Raw genomic sequence first — 6,245 nt, 5'->3', positions numbered from 1 at the left:
TATAAGAACTTATGTTACAGATAAAGTTTCTCAAGTGTGCAAAGAGATATGTCCAGAGATAGTTGTTACAGAAATGTTTGCAAGAGCAGAAGATTGGAAACATCTAAAATGCCCAACAACAGGGGTTGGTTAAAGGGTACATTCAGTTGATAGGATTCCAGAAAGCCACTCAAAAGGATGAGGCAGATCTACAACTATTCCCATGGAAAAATATCCAAGATGTAAGGTCTGAATAGTACAGTCCCATTTGTGTAAAGTAAATACAATGATAAAAAATACACAAAGGAAGGAAGGTGGAAAAGAAGGATGATATTGTCTTATTTGTGTAAAATAAAGATAATTACAAAGGGTATATATAGAAAGGGAGGGAGGGGAAACATTTCTGGAACAATGTATAAAATACTGATCATATATGGGGAATATAATAACTAGGGAACAGAAAGTAGGAAGCAAAAAAGATTTTAACCTCAAAACCTTCTTCAATCTTCGTATTTTAAAACAATGTGCATGTATTAAACTAATTTAAAACCCAGTTATTTAAAAATACTAAGAAAAATATTGAGTATATGACTTGTTATTAACACCCTTGGGGTTTACAAAGAGACCACAAAGAAACCATGCAAGCTCATTTCTGCACTGATGCTCAGAAACTAAGAAAATGTTGGCTCTTAGCAGAATTTATACTGATTCATGCAACATCAGCTTAATAAGATGCTCAGAATAGACAGACTAGGGCTAGTGTCACAACACATTCAAAATAGAGTGGCCAAGTCATAGAGGAAAGATACTCCAGAGCACAAATATTGGACAGATGGATGGTGCAAGATAGTTCCCAAAATGTTACTAAATCTCCAAAGGATACAGAAAAATGTAATATGTAGCATGAGTTCTTAATTCATAAGGGGCCACTTTTTTTCCTGAAGCAAACATTTATTTCCAAATTCTTTTTCCTGCTGTAGTGGGCTAATGTGAGTCAACAGACATTAAGCTGTAAAATTACAGAGTGATCTTTATATCTCCTGATTGCATTGTCTGTGCCAGGCATTTTACACTTCACAGCCATCTGTGAAGTAGGGGATTCACAAATAGGTAAACTGGCTTTCAAAGAAGTCAAGTAATCTGTCCAAGTGGAGCCCTGCATTGAGCCTCCTGTCTGCTAAGCTATGTGCATCTCAGCATTTCAGGAAAGGGGCTGGCTTAGGCATCATCTCATCCTGCGGGAGAGGAAGCTGAGGTCCATGGAGGAAGAGACTTGCCGAAGGGTCCCTACACCAGGGTCCATCCTGGTAGTGGCTGAGGCGGGTCTTGAACTTGGGCATCTGCTTGCAGTACACGTTCACCCACCTTAACTTTCCTTTAACTCTTGGGTATATGGAAGGTGTTTCAGACAATGTTGAACTGAATTAAATTGGGCTCTTACATGTACTATATTGTGAGGTCTCCAATAATGAGGCTCCTTTCTGAAACTTGTACTTCCCAAATCTGAACGTCCTCTTCTCAATTTTTGCACTGTCCCTATGGCCCTTGTCAATTCCATACTTTGTGGATGGTCGATATATATGGCACCACTTAACTTCCTCTAAACCAAAAATATGTGTGAAAGCATAGAGCTTAATGGTTATTTCCTTCTAACATGTATTTTGAAGGGTAATGCTGATTTTGTTACTCCCTTCTTTAAAACCATTAATTTTTAGAATAAAGTCTCAGGTTCCTAGCCTGTGTTTATGGAAGGAGGGGTCCTCAATCTGGTTCCCTGATGCTATGGCATTATCAGGAGACTTGCTCATCTTAGTTTTTCTGCTCAAATGCAACTTTGTCGTTCACACCTTCTGAACATGCTTTTCCACCTGCCAGGAACATTCTTCCCCTGAGCAATTCATCAGTAGGGATTAGCTTAAAGGCCATTTCTTTGGGGAGGTGTTTCCCAAGCCTCAGGGCAGGCTTTTGAGGTTCTTGTCACCCTTGTACTTCCTGGGTCACTGTAATCTTTCCCAGCAGCCTGTGGGCTCCAAGAGGGCAGAAACCACATTTCTCTTATTTATCACTCTGGGCAATGTTCTTAGTGGTCAGCCTGCAGGGACTAGTGTTTTACTTGTTGAGTAAGTAAACAAACAAACAAAAAAATATGCAATATACATAAAAGATCTCAGGATTTATATAAAAGGTGTACACATCTGTGATTTCATAGTTTATCACTATTTTATACCCAAGTAGATAATGTAAGCTTATAATGATATTCCCAAGTTATTGACAAAAGACTCTACTCAGTGTGCTGCCAGAGAAAGTGGCAATGAAATTCATTTGAAAACTATCTCCATTAAAGCGGTCAAACTGAAAAAAATCTTCTTACAATGGGAACATTAACTATCTGGAAAAACAAAACACTTAGCAAAATACCTATTGATGCCAGCAAAACAAAGTGTTACTCTACTCTGAATTAACATAAGCTGTATTTATGAATTTTTATATTACAAATGGGTACATTTCATTTTCCCCCATCTTATTTACTCCCCAGGAGGTTCACGGGTAATAGAACAAATGAATTTCTTTCTCCATTAGCCTGTCATTGCCACTTTCAAATGGCTTCCTGCCCATATACTCCAATATTTTTCTCATAATAAGTGGTAAAGCCTTCAGCCTTCTCATTTCTTAACCGTGTCCTTTGTGTTCCAGATGAGATAAGCAGTATAGTACCTTCCATCTGCATCAGGGAAGGAGGTAAACTGAGGCAAAGATGCTAAATGATTTAAGTTTATGTAATCAGAATTCATCCATCCACCTGTATCAGTGATGCAACAAATTTTTAGTGATTGTCAATTTGGTGCCCAGCTCTGTTTTAGTTGCTGATAACAGGAAATAAGGTAATGTCCTTGTTTTCATGTAGTTGATACTGTAGATAGGGGGAATAGACAAGGAGTAAGTAAATAAATATCTAATGGAGTGATAGATGGAATATTTGTGTTCCCCCAAATTTGTATGTTGAAATCTAATCTCCAGTGTGACAGTATTAGGAGGTAGTCAGGTGGGGGGTCTTTGGGAAGTAATTAGGTCATGGGGGTAGACCCTCACGAATGAGATCAGTGTCCTTATAAAAGAGACCATGCTGAGCTCTCTCACCTGTTTCTACCACATGAGGACACAAGAAGAAGAAAGCCATCTGCAAGCCAGGAAGCAGGTTCTTACCATACACTTAATCTGCTGGCACCTTGATCTTGGACTTCCCAGCCACTAGACCTGTGAGAGGTAATTCTGATCTACTCGGTCTATGGTGTTCTGTCACAGTAGCCCAAATGGACTAAGACAAACAGTGACAAACACTATGGTAAAAATAAAAGTTATTATTAGAGTTATTTAGCCCTGACTCTAATCCCAACCCTGGGGATACCTACTATTGTGTGGAAGCCTCTCTGAAACAGTAATGGCATCATTGAGATCTCAATGCCAAGAAGAAACCAGTGAAGGGAACATCTGGAGGAAGGCATTCTAGGCAGAGGGAACATGACCAAAGGTTCTGCAGTGGGAGCAGCTTCGTATGTTCAAGGAACAGCAAGGAAGTCAGGGTGGCTGGGATGCAAAATGAGGTGTGTGGTGGGCGAGGAGTGTGGACAGTTGAGGAGCAGCTTATAGCGAGTCTTAAAGGCCACAGTGAGGAGTATGGACTGTCTTTCAGAATTTTCTTCTAGTGACGGGAGACACTATAGAATATAAGCCGAGGATAACATATGGTTTATGCTTTTAAAGTTCAGTCTGCTTGAACTGTTGAGAATGGATGGATCACCTGGGAACAACAGTGGGGGACATCAAATAATACAGGCAAGAGAGGATGGTGTTCTGGACCAGACACCATCAATGTCAAAGGAAGTAGAGGGCAGTGGATGGATTAGATATATGGTTTCTGAAGTTAAATAAGAGAAATTGCTAATCTATTGAATATTGAGAGTAAGGGAACTTGAGTCAAGGATGAAACCAATTTTGGGCTTGAGCAAATAACTAGATGATGGTGCTATTTACTGAGAGAAGATGGTGGGCATAGAAACGAATGTATTCCTTTGTTATCAGGGCAGGGAATAAAAAATTCTGTTTTGGACATATTAATTTTGAGATGCCTTTTAGAGGTACCTGGCCAATTGGAGATGCCAAGTCGTGAAGTGTTAGATTCACAAGTCTGGAAGAGAGCACTTAGAGGTAGAAATATCAAATTGGAGTCACCAGTGTGATGATGGTATTTAGAACTTGAACGTCACTGATGTCTCCAAGGAAGAGAGTGCTGTTGGAGAAGGGGCAGCCACACCTCCCCAGCCCTCACCCCTAAGTCCTATATTAACCAATATGGTCATACACCATACCACAACAATTTCGCTCCCTCCCAACCAAAATCCAGTTACATTAGACAAAACATTTACTGTCTCTTCTGTAAGAAAGGTGTTACACTAAGGAATAAAGGGCTATAAAGATAGGTGACTAATACATGATGTCATCTCTCAAGTTGCTCATAAACTGGAAAGGAAAAGAGCAAATATAAAAGGTAGAATGTTATTTTATTTCCAAGAGAGTGGAGGTGTCTTTAAAAGGTAGACTTGGGAAGACACACTCGGAGCAGATCATGTACATGCCTGCTAAGTCACTTCAGTCGTGTTTGACTCTTTGTGACCCTATAGACTGTAGCCCAGCAGGCTCCTCTGTCCATGGGATTCTCCAGGCAAGAACACTGGGGTGGGTTGCCATGCCCTTCTCCTGGGGATCTTCCTCACCCAGCGATCAAACTCTTGTCCCAGGCATCACAGGTGGATTCTCTACTGCTGAGCCACTGGGGAAGCCCAGAAGATTATGGGGAGGTCATTTTTTTTTTTTTTTTTACTGCAAAGAAAGTAGGACAGTATTGAAGATTTCTGAGTTCCATGACCAGATCAACACCTTTCCTTCCCTGTCGAAGTCTTGTTCAGCCTCTCTGGTCTGCCTCAAATCTCACCCCCTTCATATTATTGCCCACCCTCTATTATCACTCACTTTTCATCTTTAACTCCTTCAGCTTTTCCTATCTAGTGCTAATCCATTTAGTGCTTGATGCCACACTGTCTCTTTCAGATAGTTCCTTTTTCAAGATGTCTATAAATTCCTTCTAAGTAGGATCCCGGTCTTAAATTCATAGTCTCTGGCTCAGGAGGGAAACATAATAAGCCCTCAAGCAATGACTGCTGCTTCTAGTGTCACTTCAGTGGATTCTTCTTTGACCTCTGATTAGATCCAGATCTCACAGGCTCATTTTCTAGCACACCTCTCAGTTTTTAACTATCTACCCCACATATGGGGGCTTCCCATGTGACTCAGTGGTAAAGAATCTGCCCGCCAAGCAGTAGACATAAGTTAGATCCCTGGGTTGGGAAGATCCCCTGGAGAAGGAAATGGCAATCCACTTCAGTACTTTTTGCCTGGGAAATCCCACGAACAGAGGAACCTGGTGGGCCACAGTCCATGGGGTCACAGAGTCGGACACGACTGAGCAACTAAAACAACCCTACATGTGACTATTTGAATAGGTTCTGTCTTCCTATAGACTATTAGTTCCCAAAGAACAGGAACCACTTCTGATTTTGCTCATGATGATATCCCTCATTTGTGTGCAACAAACATTTGTTGAAAAACTGAATAGGCAGGGCCTTAGGTGTTCAAAGGGTCAGGGGCTTGAGCACAGCAGCCTCAAGCATGATCCATCCACCTGCTTGTAGTTTCTGAAAGAGCAATGAAATTCATATGGCAAAACTACCCCTCAGATGGAATTCTTCCTGATTAACTTCCCTTCTGCTTAGGGACAAACTTTCCCAGAGAGTGGCTCTTCTCTGGTAAGGAGGCCCCTAGAAGGCTGATTTATTGTCACTTAGGACACTTGAGTCTTCCTTCTTCATACAGCTGAGCAGGAGGCAAAGCAGTGTTCCCAACTGTTAGGAAGAAGCGGCCTGCTGGCAGCAGCTATGATCATCCAGGCAGATGGAGCGACATATGTATATTTACATATATATTTCCTAATCAATAGGTTCCAGTGAAAACATGAAAACTCATGAACATGATTGGGATTTAAGGAGCTCTGAAGGAGTTTAATTCCTTAAAGAAAATTAGCAAATTGGAATTTTTTTCAGCTGCAGATAACTCCAGGACAATAATGAATAGTACTATTGAATGATCAAACTTTCCTACCTACATTGCCAAATCCCCTCTTCTAAATTAGGTACTGCTAGCATTTCCTCTTA

The sequence above is a fragment of the Bos indicus genome, chromosome 7, assembly GCF_029378745.1.
Source record: "Bos indicus isolate NIAB-ARS_2022 breed Sahiwal x Tharparkar chromosome 7, NIAB-ARS_B.indTharparkar_mat_pri_1.0, whole genome shotgun sequence".
Taxonomy (NCBI): Eukaryota; Metazoa; Chordata; class Mammalia; order Artiodactyla; family Bovidae; genus Bos; species Bos indicus.
The sequence above is the reverse complement of the archived record's forward strand: the minus strand, read 5'-3'. Positions refer to the sequence as shown.